Below are 16,295 nucleotides of genomic sequence, written 5' to 3'. Positions count from 1 at the left end.
AACACAAAATTTCCCTTTCCTTCCCACCCTGGGGTTCCACAGCCTCAGAGGAGAAGGCCAGAAAGGAGCTTATATCCCATGGTTAGGGCTGAAGAGCTTTAACATGGGATTCTGCAGCTCCAGCTGAGTCCTTCTGGAGCATGGGACTCCTCGTAGGGTCCAACATTGGCCAGTTCCTTCTGCTTTGAAATCAGAGGTGGAGCAGGAGCTCCCATGGATCTCATAGCCCAGAAAATCTAGGATGAGGACAGGAATGCTTTGCAGAGGGCATGAACAAGCCCAAGAGGTGTCCAGCTGACCTTGCCACTGCTCCAGGAGATGAACACTGGCTGCTGGAGCTCTGCCTGTGCCTCTGGGCTCAGAGCAATCTCTACAGGGGAGCCTCCGGTGCTGTCCTGGCTCCTCTGCTCCTCTGGCTGGTGTTGGGCCTTCAGGTCATGGATCTACAACAGCAGAAGATGCAGAAAGCAGTGACCAGTGTCTGCTCTGAGGCTGGTGTGCATTTCCCCTGCAGGCAGTGAATTTGGTCAGAGAGGTCATTTTTCAGCTGTCATGGGCTAGAAACAGAAGGGGTTGTGTGGAAACCCAGAGCAGTGGGAATATTTCTCTGTCTGCTCTGGGGTGCCCTGACCCCCAGAGCAGCACTGACTCTGACCTTCATTCATGGAGAAAGATTCCTACTCTTCAAGATAGACTAGAACCCACAAAAGTGCGTAATAGATTACAGTGAGTAGTGCAGATGTATCACTTGGTGAGAAATTTAGGTTTTGGGATTTTTAGTGTGTTTTGGATGGAAGCAAGATGGAGGGCACAGGGTGTCATCCTGAGTTTCTTCTTCATGCTGCTTCTTCCTCCTTCTCCATGGGTTTGGGTGGCATTTTGTAATTGGGTGGAAAAGTCCCCATTGCAGCTCTTTGGGATCAGTTATTGGGTTAAAAAATAACCCAGGTGTCAGTCCTAACTCTGATAGTTTCGTCTTAAAAGCCCTTCGAACAAGAGATTGTTGGCCATTTGGTGCCTCCTAATGAAAATCTGCCTGTCACTGTGATATTTCCTGATAAATCCCTTCAGGATTTTTCTACTGAGAGGCTGAGAAGCCTCAGAAAAGAAATGTAAAAAATAATTATCTGATTGCTTGGAACGTGGTCTGGAGGTTTCTTACAAACCTGTGCATCTTGGATTGGTACCATATGAATTGTTTTTACATAATGACAAATCCCAGCCAGCTGTGTCGGACACTAGGAGTCTGTCATGAATTTAATTATTCATTCTTCTCCAGACTCCTGATGTCTCATTTCTCCATTTTGTTGGTATATTATTAGAAGATGTGAAAGAAGAAAGCTGTGAGACAAGAAGAGGTCGCAGAAAGTAAGTAAGTGTACAAAAGTGTAAATCAGGTCCCAGAAAATCAGAAAGAAAGCAAGTGTCAGCCAGATCCCAGAAACTGAGAAAGGAAGTGTCACTCAGGTCGCAGATGGTCAGGAAGGAAGACAAGCAAGTGCCTCAGTCAGGTTCCAGAAGGTCAGAAATAAGGCGGCAAGCAAGTGCCTCAGTAAGGTCAAACGGGATCAGGAAGGAAGGCGGGAAAAAAGTGTCACTGCCAGGTCCCAGAGTAAGTGGAATTGAGGCAAAAAATGCCACAGTCAGGTCCCACAAGGTCAGGAAGGAAGGCAAGCAAGTGCCACAGTCAGGTCCTAGATGGTCAGGAAGGAAGGCTAGGAAGTACCACAGCAAGGTCACACGGGATCAGGAAGAAGGCGGGAAAAAAGTGTCACTGCCAGGTCCCAGAGTTTTTGGAAGGGAGGCAAAAAAATGCCACAGTCAGGTCCCACAAGGTCAGGAAGCCAGGCAAGCAAGTGCCAGAGACAGGTCCCAGAGGGTCAGGAAGGAAGGCAAGCAAGTGCCACAGTCAGGACACAGAGTGTCAGGAAGGAAGGCAAGAAAGTGCCACATTCAGGTTCCAGAGGGTCAGAAAAAAGGCGGCAGGCAAGTGTCTCAGTGAGGTCACACGGGATCAGGAAGAATGCGGGAAGCAAGTGTGACTACCACGTCCCAGAGTAAGTGGAATTGAGGCAAAAAAATGCCGCAGTCAGGTCCCAGAGGGTCAGGAATGAAGGGAAGCAAGTGCCACATTCAGATCCCAGAGGGTCAGGAAGGGAGGCAAAAAAATGCCACAGTCAGGTCCCAGTGGGTCAGGAAGGAAGTCAAGCAAATGCCACATTCAGGTTCCAGATGGTCAGAAATAAGGCAGCAAGCAAGTGCCTCAGTGAGGTCACACGGGATCAGGAAGAAGGCGGGAAGAAAGTGTAACTGCCAGGTCCCAAAGTGTGTGGAAGGGAGGCAAAAAAATGCCACAGTCAGGTCCCACAAGGTCAGGAAGGCGGCAAGCAAGTGCCACAGTCAGATCCCAGAAGGACAGACATAAAGCGGCAAGCAATTGCCACAGCCAGGTCCCAGAGGGTCAGGAAGCAAGGAAATCAAGTGCCACAATCAGATCCCAGAGGGTCAGCAAGGAAGGCGACAAGTGCCTCAGTTATGTTCCAGGGGGTGAGGAAGGACGGGAAGCAAGTGCTACAGTCAGGTCCCAGAGGGCCAGGAAGATAGTCAAGCAAGTTCCACAGTCAGGTCCCAGAGCGTGAGGAAGGGAGGCAAAAAAATGCCACATTTAGGTCCAAGAGGGTCAGGAGTCAAGGCAAGCAAGTGCCACAGTCAGATCCCAGAGGGTCAGGAAGGAAGGCAAGCAAGTGCCACAGTCAGGACACAGAGTGTCAGGAAGGAAGGCAAGCAAGTGCCACATTCAGGTTCCAGAGGGTCAGAAAAAAGGCGGCAGGCAAGTGCCTCAGTGAGGTCACACGGGATCAGGAAGAATGCGGGAAGCAAGTGTCACTACCACGTCCCAGAGTAAGTGGAATTGAGGCAAAAAAATGCCGCAGTGATTTTCCACAGGTCCAGGAAGGAAGGAAAGCAAGGGCCACATTCAGATCCCAGAGGGTCAGCAAGTAAGGCAAGCAAGTGCCACATTCAGATCGCAGAAGGTCAGGAAGGAAGGCAAACAAATTCCACAGTCAAGTCCCGGAGTGTCAGGAAGCAAGGAAAGCAAGTGCCACATTCACATCCGAGAGGTTCAGGAATTAAGGCAAGCAAGTGCCACAGTCAGTACCCAGAGGGTGAGGAAGGGAGGCCAAAAAATGCCACAGTCAGGTCCTAGAAGGTCAGGAAGGAAGGCAAGCAAGTGCCACAGCCAGGTCCCAGAGTGTCAGGAAGCAAGGAAATCAAGTGCCACAGAGAGATCACAGAGGGTCAGGAAGGAAGGCAACAAGTGCCTCAGATATTTTCCAGGGGGTGAGGAAGGAAGGTGGCAAGCAAGTGCCACAGCCAGGTCCCAGAAGGTCAGGAATCAAGGCAAACAAGTGCCATAGCCAGGTCCAGGAGGGTCAGGAAGGAAGGCAAGCAAGTGCCACTGTGAGCTCCCAGAGGGTCTCGAATCAAGGCAAGCAAGTGCCACAGTAGGGACCCAGAGCGTATGGAAGGAAGGTGGCAAGGAAGTGCCACAGTCAGGTTCCAGAATGTCAGGAAGGGGGTCAAGCAAGTTCCACTGTCAGGTCCCAGAGGGTGGGGAAGGGAGGCAAAAAAATGCGACAGTTAGGTCCAACAGGGTCAGGAGTCAAGGCAAGCAAGTGCCACAGTCAGGTCCCAGAGGGTCAGGAAGGGAGGCAAAAAAATGCCACAGTCAGGTCCTAGATGGTCAGGAAGGAAGGCAAGCAAGTGCCACAGAGAGGTCACACGGGATCAGGAAGAATGCGGGAAGCAAGTGTGACTACCACGTCCCAGAGTAAGTGGAATTGAGGCAAAAAAATGCCGCAGTCAGGTCCCAGAGGGTCAGGAACCAACGTAAGCAAGAGCCAGTCAGGTCCTAGAGAGTCAGGAAGGAAGGCAAGCAAGTGCCCCAGTCAGGACACAGAGGTTCAGGAAGGAATGCAGCAAGCAAGTGCCACTGTGAGGTCCAAGAGGGTCAGGAAGGAAGTCAAGCAAATGCCACATTCAGGTTCCAGATGATCAGAAATAAGGCGGCAAGCAAGTGTCTCAGAGAGGTCACACGGGATCAGGAAGGAAGGCGGGAAAAAAGTGTCACTGCCAGGTCCCAGAGTGTGTGGAAGGGAGGCAAAAAATGCCACAGTCAGGTCCCACAAGGTCAGGAAGGCGGCAAGCAAGTGCCACAGTCAGGTCCTAGATGGTCAGGTAGGAAGGCAAGCAAGTGCCACAGCCAGGTCCCAGAGGGTCAGGAAGCAAGGAAATCAAGTGCCACAATCAGATCCCAGAGGGTCAGCAAGGAAGGCGACAAGTGCCTCAGTTATGTTCCAGGGGGTGAGGAAGGGAGGCAAAAAAATGCCACAGTCAGGTCCCAGAGGGTCAGCAAGGAAGGCAAGACAGTGCCACAGTCATGTCCTAAATGGTCACGAAGGAAGGCAAGCAAGCGCCAGAGTCAGGTCCCAGAAGGTCAGGAAGGAAGGCAAGAAAGTGCCACAGTCAGGTCCCAGAGGGTTAGGAAGGAAGGCAAGAAAGTGCCACATTCAGGTTCCAGAGGGTCAGAAAAAGGCGGCAGGCAAGTGCCTCAGTGAGGTCACACGGGATCAGGAAGAATGCGGGAAGCAAGTGTCACTACCACGTCCCAGAGTAAGTGGAATTGAGGCAAAAAAATGCCGCAGTTAGTTCCAAGAGGGTCAGGAGTCAAGGCAAGCAAGTGCCACATTCAGGTCCTAGATGGTCAGGAAGGAAGGCTAGGAAGTACCACAGCGAGGTCACACGGGATCAGGAAGAAGGCGGGAAAAAAGTGTCACTGCCAGGTCCCAGTGTGTGTGGAAGGGAGGCAAAAAATGCCACAGTCAGGTCCCACAAGGTCAGGAAGGCGGCAAGCAAGTGCCACAGTCAGGTCCTAGAGGGTCAGGAAGGAAGGGAAGCAAGTGCCTCAGTTATGTTCGAGGGGGTGAGGAAGGAAGGTGGAAACAAGTGCCACAGTCAGGTCCCAGAAGGTCAGGAAGGAAGGAAAGCAAGTGCCACAGTCAGGACCCAGAGGGTGAAGAAGGAAGGCAAGCAAGTGCCACAGTCAGGACCCAGAGGGTGAAGAAGGAAGGCAAGCAAGTGCCACAGTCATGTCCTAGATGGTCAGGAAGGAAGGCTAGGAAGTACCACAGCAAGGTCACACGGGATCAGGAAGAAGGCGGGAAAAAAGTGTCATTGCCTGGTCCCAGAGTTTTTGGAAGGGAGGCAAAAAAATGCCACAGTCAGGTCCCACAAGGTCAGGAATCCAGGCAAGCAAGTGCCAGAGACAGGTCCCAGAGGGTCAGGAAGGAAGGCAAGCAAGTGCCACAGTCAGATCCCAGAGGGTCAGGAAGGAAGGCAAGCAAGTGCCACAGTCAGGACACAGAGTGTCAGGAAGGAAGGCAAGAAAGTGCCACATTCAGGTTCCAGAGGGTCAGAAAAAAGGCGGCAGGCAAGTGTCTCAGTGAGGTCACACGGGATCAGGAAGAATGCGGGAAGCAAGTGTGACTACCACGTCCCAGAGTAAGTGGAATTGAGGTAAAAAAATGCCGCAGTGATTTTCCACAGGTCCAGGAAGGAAGGAAAGCAAGGGCCACATTCAGATCCCAGAGGGTCAGCAAGTAAGGCAAGCAAGTGCCACATTCAGATCGCAGAAGGTCAGGAAGGAAGGCAAACAAATTCCACAGTCAAGTCCCGGAGTGTCAGGAAGCAAGGAAAGCAAGTGCCACATTCACATCCGAGAGGTTCAGGAATTAAGGCAAGCAAGTGCCACAGTCAGTACCCAGAGGGTGAGGAAGGGAGGCCAAAAAATGCCACAGTCAGGTCCCAGAGGGTGAGGAAGCAAGGCAAGCAATTGCCATAGCCAGGTCCCAGAGGGTCAGGAAGGAAGGCGCCAAGCAAGAGACACAGTCAGGTCCTAGAAGGTCAGGAAGGAAGGCAAGCAAGTGCCACAGCCAGGTCCCAGAGTGTCAGGAAGCAAGGAAATCAAGTGCCACAGAGAGATCACAGAGGGTCAGGAAGGAAGGCAACAAGTGCCTCAGATATTTTCCAGGGGGTGAGGAAGGAAGGTGGCAAGCAAGTGCCACAGCCAGGTCCCAGAAGGTCAGGAATCAAGGCAAACAAGTGCCATAGCCAGGTCCAGGAGGGTCAGGAAGGAAGGCAAGCAAGTGCCACTGTGAGCTCCCAGAGGGTCTCGAATCAAGGCAAGCAAGTGCCACAGTAGGGACCTAGAGCGTATGGAAGGAAGGTGGCAAGGAAGTGCCACAGTCAGGTTCCAGAATGTCAGGAAGGGGGTCAAGCAAGTTCCACTGTCAGGTCCCAGAGGGTGGGGAAGGGAGGCAAAAAAATGCGACAGTTAGGTCCAACAGGGTCAGGAGTCAAGGCAAGCAAGTGCCACAGTCAGGTCCCAAAGGGTCAGGAAGGGAGGCAAAAAAATGCCACAGTCAGGTCCTAGATGGTCAGGAAGGAAGGCAAGCAAGTGCCACAGAGAGGTCACACGGGATCAGGAAGAATGCCGGAAGCAAGTGTGACTACCACGTCCCAGAGTAAGTGGAATTGAGGCAAAAAAATGCCGCAGTCAGGTCCCAGAGGGTCAGGAACCAACGTAAGCAAGAGCCAGTCAGGTCCTAGAGAGTCAGGACGGAAGGCAAGCAAGTGCCCCAGTCAGGACACAGAGGTTCAGGAAGGAATGCAGCAAGCAAGTGCCACTGTGAGGTCCAAGAGGGTCAGGAAGGAAGTCAAGCAAATGCCACATTCAGGTTGCAGATGATCAGAAATAAGGCGGCAAGCAAGTGTCTCAGAGAGGTCACAGGGGATCAGGAAGGAAGGCGGGAAAAAAGTGTCACTGCCAGGTCCCAGAGTGTGTGGAAGGGAGGCAAAAAATGCCACAGTCAGGTCCCACAAGGTCAGGAAGGCGGCAAGGAAGTGCCACAGTCAGGTCCTAGATGGTCAGGTAGGAAGGCAAGCAAGTGCCACAGCCAGGTCCCAGAGGGTCAGGAAGCAAGGAAATCAAGTGCCACAATCAGATCCCAGAGGGTCAGCAAGGAAGGCGACAAGTGCCTCAGTTATGTTCCAGGGGGTGAGGAAGGGAGGCAAAAAAATGCCACAGTCAGGTCCCAGAGGGTCAGCAAGGAAGGCAAGACAGTGCCACAGTCATGTCCTAAATGGTCACGAAGGAAGGCAAGCAAGCGCCAGAGTCAGGTCCCAGAAGGTCAGGAAGGAAGGCAAGAAAGTGCGTCAGTCAGGTCCCAGAGGGTTACGAAGGAAGGCAAGCAAGTGCCACATTCAGGTTCCAGAGGGTCAGAAAAAGGCGGCAGGCAAGTGCCTCAGTGAGGTCACACGGGATCAGGAAGAATGCGGGAAGCAAGTGTCACTACCACGTCCCAGAGTAAGTGGAATTGAGGCAAAAAAATGCCGCAGTTAGTTCCAAGAGGGTCAGGAGTCAAGGCAAGCAAGTGCCACATTCAGGTCCTAGATGGTCAGGAAGGAAGGCTAGGAAGTACCACAGCGAGGTCACACGGGATCAGGAAGAAGGCGGGAAAAAAGTGTCACTGCCAGGTCCCAGAGTGTGTGGAAGGGAGGCAAAAAATGCCACAGTCAGGTCCCACAAGGTCAGGAAGGCGGCAAGCAAGTGCCACAGTCAGGTCCTAGAGGGTCAGGAAGGAAGGGAAGCAAGTGCCTCAGTTATGTTCGAGGGGGTGAGGAAGGAAGGTGGAAACAAGTGCCACAGTCAGGTCCCAGAAGGTCAGGAAGGAAGGAAAGCAAGTGCCACAGTCAGGACCCAGAGGGTGAAGAAGGAAGGCAAGCAAGTGCCACAGTCAGGACCGGGAGGGTGAAGAAGGAAGGCAAGCAAGTGCCACAGTCATGTCCTAGATGGTCAGGAAGGAAGGCTAGGAAGTACCACAGCAAGGTCACACGGGATCAGGAAGAAGGCGGGAAAAAAGTGTCATTGCCTGGTCCCAGAGTTTTTGGAAGGGAGGCAAAAAAATGCCACAGTCAGGTCCCACAAGGTCAGGAATCCAGGCAAGCAAGTGCCAGAGACAGGTCCCAGAGAGTCAGGAAGGAAGGCAAGCAAGTGCCACAGTCAGATCCCAGAGGGTCAGGAAGGAAGGCAAGCAAGTGCCACAGTCAGGACACAGAGTGTCAGGAAGGAAGGCAAGAAAGTGCCACATTCAGGTTCCAGAGGGTCAGAAAAAAGGCGGCAGGCAAGTGTCTCAGTGAGGTCACACGGGATCAGGAAGAATGCAGGAAGCAAGTGTCACTACCACGTCCCAGAGTAAGTGGAATTGAGGCAAAAAAATGCCGCAGTGATTTTCCACAGGTCCAGGAAGGAAGGAAAGCAAGGGCCACATTCAGATCCCAGAGGGTCAGCAAGTAAGGCAAGCAAGTGCCACATTCAGATCGCAGAAGGTCAGGAAGGAAGGCAAACAAATTCCACAGTCAAGTCCCGGAGTGTCAGGAAGCAAGGAAAGCAAGTGCCACATTCACATCCGAGAGGTTCAGGAATTAAGGCAAGCAAGTGCCACAGTCAGTACCCAGAGGGTGAGGAAGGGAGGCCAAAAAATGCCACAGTCAGGTCCTAGAAGGTCAGGAAGGAAGGCAAGCAAGTGCCACAGCCAGGTCCCAGAGTGTCAGGAAGCAAGGAAATCAAGTGCCACAGAGAGATCACAGAGGGTCAGGAAGGAAGGCAACAAGTGCCTCAGATATTTTCCAGGGGGTGAGGAAGGAAGGTGGCAAGCAAGTGCCACAGCCAGGTCCCAGAAGGTCAGGAATCAAGGCAAACAAGTGCCATAGCCAGGTCCAGGAGGGTCAGGAAGGAAGGCAAGCAAGTGCCACTGTGAGCTCCCAGAGGGTCTCGAATCAAGGCAGGCAAGTGCCACAGTAGGGACCCAGAGCGTATGGAAGGAAGGTGGCAAGGAAGTGCCACAGTCAGGTTCCAGAATGTCAGGAAGGGGGTCAAGCAAGTTCCACTGTCAGGTCCCAGAGGGTGGGGAAGGGAGGCAAAAAAATGCGACAGTTAGGTCCAACAGGGTCAGGAGTCAAGGCAAGCAAGTGCCACAGTCAGGTCCCAAAGGGTCAGGAAGGGAGGCAAAAAAATGCCACAGTCAGGTCCTAGATGGTCAGGAAGGAAGGCAAGCAAGTGCCACAGAGAGGTCACACGGGATCAGGAAGAATGCGGGAAGCAAGTGTGACTACCACGTCCCAGAGTAAGTGGAATTGAGGCAAAAAAATGCCGCAGTCAGGTCCCAGAGGGTCAGGAACCAACGTAAGCAAGAGCCAGTCAGGTCCTAGAGAGTCAGGACGGAAGGCAAGCAAGTGCCCCAGTCAGGACACAGAGGTTCAGGAAGGAATGCAGCAAGCAAGTGCCACTGTGAGGTCCAAGAGGGTCAGGAAGGAAGTCAAGCAAATGCCACATTCAGGTTCCAGATGATCAGAAATAAGGCGGCAAGCAAGTGTCTCAGAGAGGTCACAGGGGATCAGGAAGGAAGGCGGGAAAAAAGTGTCACTGCCAGGTCCCAGAGTGTGTGGAAGGGAGGCAAAAAAATGCCACAGTCAGGTCCCACAAGGTCAGGAAGGCGGCAAGGAAGTGCCACAGTCAGATCCCAGAAGGACAGACATAAAGCGGCAAGCAATTGCCACAGCCAGGTCCCAGAGGGTCAGGAAGCAAGGAAATCAAGTGCCACAATCAGATCCCAGAGGGTCAGAAAGGAAGGCAACAAGTGCCTCAGTCATGTTCCAGGGGGTAAGGAAGGACGGGAAGCAAGTGCTACAATCAGGTCCCAGAGGGCCAGGAAGATAGTCAAGCAAGTTCCACAGTCAGGTCCCAGAGCGTGAGGAAGGGAGGCAAAAAAATGCCACATTTAGGTCCAAGAGGGTCAGGAGTCAAGGCAAGCAAGTGCCACAGTCAGGTCCCAGAGGTTTAGGAAGGAAGGCAAATAAGTGCATCAGTCAGGTCCCAGAGGGTTAGGAAGGAAGCAAGCAAGTGCCACATTCAGGTTACAGAGGGTCAGGAAGGAAGTCAAGCAAATGCCACATTCAGGTTCCAGATGATCAGAAATAAGGCGGCAAGCAAGTGTCTCAGAGAGGTCACAGGGGATCAGGAAGGAAGGCGGGAAAAAAGTGTCACTGCCAGGTCCCAGAGTGTGTGGAAGGGAGGCAAAAAAATGCCACAGTCAGGTCCCACAAGGTCAGGAAGGCGGCAAGCAAGTGCCACAGTCAGGTCCTAGATGGTCAGGTAGGAAGGCAAGCAAGTGCCACAGCCAGGTCCCAGAGGGTCAGGAAGCAAGGAAATCAAGTGCCACAATCAGATCCCAGAGGGTCAGCAAGGAAGGCGACAAGTGCCTCAGTTATGTTCCAGGGGGTGAGGAAGGGAGGCAAAAAAATGCCACAGTCAGGTCCCAGAGGGTCAGCAAGGAAGGCAAGACAGTGCCACAGTCATGTCCTAAATGGTCACGAAGGAAGGCAAGCAAGTGCCAGAGTCAGGTCCCAGAAGGTCAGGAAGGAAGGCAAGAAAGTGCGTCAGTCAGGTCCCAGAGGGTTACGAAGGAAGGCAAGCAAGTGCCACATTCAGGTTCCAGAGGGTCAGAAAAAGGCGGCAGGCAAGTGCCTCAGTGAGGTCACACGGGATCAGGAAGAATGCGGGAAGCAAGTGTCACTACCACGTCCCAGAGTAAGTGGAATTGAGGCAAAAAAATGCCGCAGTCAGGTCCCAGAGGGTCAGGAGTCAAGGCAAGCAAGTGCCACATTCAGGTCCTAGATGGTCAGGAAGGAAGGCTAGGAAGTACCACAGCGAGGTCACACGGGATCAGGAAGAAGGCGGGAAAAAAGTGTCACTGCCAGGTCCCAGTGTGTGTGGAAGGGAGGCAAAAAATGCCACAGTCAGGTCCCACAAGGTCAGGAAGGCGGCAAGCAAGTGCCACAGTCAGGTCCTAGAGGGTCAGGAAGGAAGGGAAGCAAGTGCCTCAGTTATGTTCGAGGGGGTGAGGAAGGAAGGTGGAAACAAGTGCCACAGTCAGGTCCCAGAAGGTCAGGAAGGAAGGAAAGCAAGTGCCACAGTCAGGACCGGGAGGGTGAAGAAGGAAGGCAAGCAAGTGCCACAGTCAGGACCCAGAGGGTGAAGAAGGAAGGCAAGCAAGTGCCACAGTCATGTCCTAGATGGTCAGGAAGGAAGGCTAGGAAGTACCACAGCAAGGTCACACGGGATCAGGAAGAAGGCGGGAAAAAAGTGTCATTGCCTGGTCCCAGAGTTTTTGGAAGGGAGGCAAAAAAATGCCACAGTCAGGTCCCACAAGGTCAGGAATCCAGGCAAGCAAGTGCCACAGTCAGATCCCAGAGGGTCAGGAAGGAAGGCAAGCAAGTGCCACAGTCAGATCCCAGAGGGTCAGGAAGGAAGGCAAGCAAGTGCCACAGTCAGGACACAGAGTGTCAGGAAGGAAGGCAAGAAAGTGCCACATTCAGGTTCCAGAGGGTCAGAAAAAAGGCGGCAGGCAAGTGTCTCAGTGAGGTCACACGGGATCAGGAAGAATGCAGGAAGCAAGTGTCACTACCACGTCCCAGAGTAAGTGGAATTGAGGCAAAAAAATGCCGCAGTGATTTTCCACAGGTCCAGGAATGAAGGAAAGCAAGGGCCACATTCAGATCCCAGAGGGTCAGCAAGTAAGGCAAGCAAGTGCCACATTCAGATCGCAGAAGGTCAGGAAGGAAGGCAAACAAATTCCACAGTCAAGTCCCGGAGTGTCAGGAAGCAAGGAAAGCAAGTGCCACATTCACATCCGAGAGGTTCAGGAATTAAGGCAAGCAAGTGCCACAGTCAGTACCCAGAGGGTGAGGAAGGGAGGCCAAAAAATGCCACAGTCAGGTCCTAGAAGGTCAGGAAGGAAGGCAAGCAAGTGCCACAGCCAGGTCCCAGAGTGTCAGGAAGCAAGGAAATCAAGTGCCACAGAGAGATCACAGAGGGTCAGGAAGGAAGGCAACAAGTGCCTCAGATATTTCCCAGGGGGTGAGGAAGGAAGGTGGCAAGCAAGTGCCACAGCCAGGTCCCAGAAGGTCAGGAATCAAGGCAAACAAGTGCCATAGCCAGGTCCAGGAGGGTCAGGAAGGAAGGCAAGCAAGTGCCACTGTGAGCTCCCAGAGGGTCTCGAATCAAGGCAAGCAAGTGCCACAGTAGGGACCCAGAGCGTATGGAAGGAAGGTGGCAAGGAAGTGCCACAGTCAGCTTCCAGAATGTCAGGAAGGGGGTCAAGCAAGTTCCACTGTCAGGTCCCAGAGGGTGGGGAAGGGAGGCAAAAAAATGCGACAGTTAGGTCCAACAGGGTCAGGAGTCAAGGCAAGCAAGTGCCACAGTCAGGTCCCAAAGGGTCAGGAAGGGAGGCAAAAAAATGCCACAGTCAGGTCCTAGATGGTCAGGAAGGAAGGCAAGCAAGTGCCACAGAGAGGTCACACGGGATCAGGAAGAATGCGGGAAGCAAGTGTGACTACCACGTCCCAGAGTAAGTGGAATTGAGGCAAAAAAATGCCGCAGTCAGGTCCCAGAGGGTCAGGAACCAACGTAAGCAAGAGCCAGTCAGGTCCTAGAGAGTCAGGACGGAAGGCAAGCAAGTGCCCCAGTCAGGACACAGAGGTTCAGGAAGGAATGCAGCAAGCAAGTGCCACTGTGAGGTCCAAGAGGGTCAGGAAGGAAGTCAAGCAAATGCCACATTCAGGTTCCAGATGATCAGAAATAAGGCGGCAAGCAAGTGTCTCAGAGAGGTCACAGGGGATCAGGAAGGAAGGCGGGAAAAAAGTGTCACTGCCAGGTCCCAGAGTGTGTGGAAGGGAGGCAAAAAATGCCACAGTCAGGTCCCACAAGGTCAGGAAGGCGGCAAGGAAGTGCCACAGTCAGATCCCAGAAGGACAGACATAAAGCGGCAAGCAATTGCCACAGCCAGGTCCCAGAGGGTCAGGAAGCAAGGAAATAAAGTGCCACAATCAGATCCCAGAGGGTCAGAAAGGAAGGCAACAAGTGCCTCAGTCATGTTCCAGGGGGTAAGGAAGGACGGGAAGCAAGTGCTACAATCAGGTCCCAGAGGGCCAGGAAGATAGTCAAGCAAGTTCCACAGTCAGGTCCCAGAGCGTGAGGAAGGGAGGCAAAAAAATGCCACATTTAGGTCCAAGAGGGTCAGGAGTCAAGGCAAGCAAGTGCCACAGTCAGGTCCCAGAGGTTTAGGAAGGAAGGCAAATAAGTGCATCAGTCAGGTCCCAGAGGGTTAGGAAGGAAGCAAGCAAGTGCCACATTCAGGTTACAGAGGGTCAGGAAGGAAGTCAAGCAAATGCCACATTCAGGTTCCAGATGATCAGAAATAAGGCGGCAAGCAAGTGTCTCAGAGAGGTCACAGGGGATCAGGAAGGAAGGCGGGAAAAAAGTGTCACTGCCAGGTCCCAGAGTGTGTGGAAGGGAGGCAAAAAAATGCCACAGTCAGGTCCCACAAGGTCAGGAAGGCGGCAAGCAAGTGCCACAGTCAGGTCCTAGATGGTCAGGTAGGAAGGCAAGCAAGTGCCACAGCCAGGTCCCAGAGGGTCAGGAAGCAAGGAAATCAAGTGCCACAATCAGATCCCAGAGGGTCAGCAAGGAAGGCGACAAGTGCCTCAGTTATGTTCCAGGGGGTGAGGAAGGGAGGCAAAAAAATGCCACAGTCAGGTCCCAGAGGGTCAGCAAGGAAGGCAAGACAGTGCCACAGTCATGTCCTAAATGGTCACGAAGGAAGGCAAGCAAGCGCCAGAGTCAGGTCCCAGAAGGTCAGGAAGGAAGGCAAGAAAGTGCGTCAGTCAGGTCCCAGAGGGTTACGAAGGAAGGCAAGCAAGTGCCACATTCAGGTTCCAGAGGGTCAGAAAAAGGCGGCAGGCAAGTGCCTCAGTGAGGTCACACGGGATCAGGAAGAATGCGGGAAGCAAGTGTCACTACCACGTCCCAGAGTAAGTGGAATTGAGGCAAAAAAATGCCGCAGTTAGTTCCAAGAGGGTCAGGAGTCAAGGCAAGCAAGTGCCACATTCAGGTCCTAGATGGTCAGGAAGGAAGGCTAGGAAGTACCACAGCGAGGTCACACGGGATCAGGAAGAAGGCGGGAAAAAAGTGTCACTGCCAGGTCCCAGTGTGTGTGGAAGGGAGGCAAAAAATGCCACAGTCAGGTCCCACAAGGTCAGGAAGGCGGCAAGCAAGTGCCACAGTCAGGTCCTAGAGGGTCAGGAAGGAAGGGAAGCAAGTGCCTCAGTTATGTTCGAGGGGGTGAGGAAGGAAGGTGGAAACAAGTGCCACAGTCAGGTCCCAGAAGGTCAGGAAGGAAGGAAAGCAAGTGCCACAGTCAGGACCCAGAGGGTGAAGAAGGAAGGCTAGGAAGTGCCACAGTCAGGACCCAGAGGGTGAAGAAGGAAGGCAAGCAATTGCCACAGTCATGTCCTAGATGGTCAGGAAGGAAGGCTAGGAAGTACCACAGCAAGGTCACACGGGATCAGGAAGAAGGCGGGAAAAAAGTGTCATTGCCTGGTCCCAGAGTTTTTGGAAGGGAGGCAAAAAAATGCCACAGTCAGGTCCCACAAGGTCAGGAATCCAGGCAAGCAAGTGCCAGAGACAGGTCCCAGAGAGTCAGGAAGGAAGGCAAGCAAGTGCCACAGTCAGATCCCAGAGGGTCAGGAAGGAAGGCAAGCAAGTGCCACAGTCAGATCCCAGAGGGTCAGGAAGGAAGGCAAGCAAGTGCCACAGTCAGGACACAGAGTGTCAGGAAGGAAGGCAAGCAAGTGCCACATTCAGGTTCCAGAGGGTCAGAAAAAAGGCGGCAGGCAAGTGCCTCAGTGAGGTCACACGGGATCAGGAAGAATGCAGGAAGCAAGTGTCACTACCACGTCCCAGAGTAAGTGGAATTGAGGCAAAAAAATCCCGCAGTGATTTTCCACAGGTCCAGGAAGGAAGGAAAGCAAGGGCCACATTCAGATCCCAGAGGGTCAGCAAGTAAGGCAAGCAAGTGCCACATTCAGATCGCAGAAGGTCAGGAAGGAAGGCAAACAAATTCCACAGTCAAGTCCCGGAGTGTCAGGAAGCAAGGAAAGCAAGTGCCACATTCACATCCGAGAGGTTCAGGAATTAAGGCAAGCAAGTGCCACAGTCAGTACCCAGAGGGTGAGGAAGGGAGGCCAAAAAATGCCACAGTCAGGTCCCAGAGGGTGAGGAAGCAAGGCAAGCAAGTGCCATAGCCAGGTCCCAGAGTGTCAGGAAGCAAGGAAATCAAGTGCCACAGAGAGATCACAGAGGGTCAGGAAGGAAGGCAACAAGTGCCTCAGATATTTTCCAGGGGGTGAGGAAGGAAGGTGGCAAGCAAGTGCCACAGCCAGGTCCCAGAAGGTCAGGAATCAAGGCAAACAAGTGCCATAGCCAGGTCCAGGAGGGTCAGGAAGGAAGGCAAGCAAGTGCCACTGTGAGCTCCCAGAGGGTCTCGAATCAAGGCAAGCAAGTGCCACAGTAGGGACCCAGAGCGTATGGAAGGAAGGTGGCAAGGAAGTGCCACAGTCAGCTTCCAGAATGTCAGGAAGGGGGTCAAGCAAGTTCCACTGTCAGGTCCCAGAGGGTGGGGAAGGGAGGCAAAAAAATGCGACAGTTAGGTCCAACAGGGTCAGGAGTCAAGGCAAGCAAGTGCCACAGTCAGGTCCCAAAGGGTCAGGAAGGGAGGCAAAAAAATGCCACAGTCAGGTCCTAGATGGTCAGGAAGGAAGGCAAGCAAGTGCCACAGAGAGGTCACACGGGATCAGGAAGAATGCGGGAAGCAAGTGTGACTACCACGTCCCAGAGTAAGTGGAATTGAGGCAAAAAAATGCCGCAGTCAGGTCCCAGAGGGTCAGGAACCAACGTAAGCAAGAGCCAGTCAGGTCCTAGAGAGTCAGGACGGAAGGCAAGCAAGTGCCCCAGTCAGGACACAGAGGTTCAGGAAGGAATGCAGCAAGCAAGTGCCACTGTGAGGTCCAAGAGGGTCAGGAAGGAAGTCAAGCAAATGCCACATTCAGGTTCCAGATGATCAGAAATAAGGCGGCAAGCAAGTGTCTCAGAGAGGTCACACGGGATCAGGAAGGAAGGCGGGAAAAAAGTGTCACTGCCAGGTCCCAGAGTGTGTGGAAGGGAGGCAAAAAAATGCCACAGTCAGGTCCCACAAGGTCAGGAAGGCGGCAAGGAAGTGCCACAGTCAGATCCCAGAAGGACAGACATAAAGCGGCAAGCAATTGCCACAGCCAGGTCC

At 53.1% G+C, this 16,295-nt stretch overlaps 1 pseudogene; it reads right to left on the bottom strand.

Moving 5' to 3' along the window:
* LOC131086310 (microsomal triglyceride transfer protein-like) overlaps nt 1-16,295 on the bottom strand; it is a 43,188-nt pseudogene that overhangs the window by 9,433 nt on the left and 17,460 nt on the right.

Source organism: Melospiza georgiana, chromosome 8, assembly GCF_028018845.1.
Source record: "Melospiza georgiana isolate bMelGeo1 chromosome 8, bMelGeo1.pri, whole genome shotgun sequence".
Lineage (NCBI taxonomy): Eukaryota > Metazoa > Chordata > Aves > Passeriformes > Passerellidae > Melospiza > Melospiza georgiana.
The sequence above is the reverse complement of the archived record's forward strand: the minus strand, read 5'-3'. Positions and strand labels throughout refer to the sequence as shown.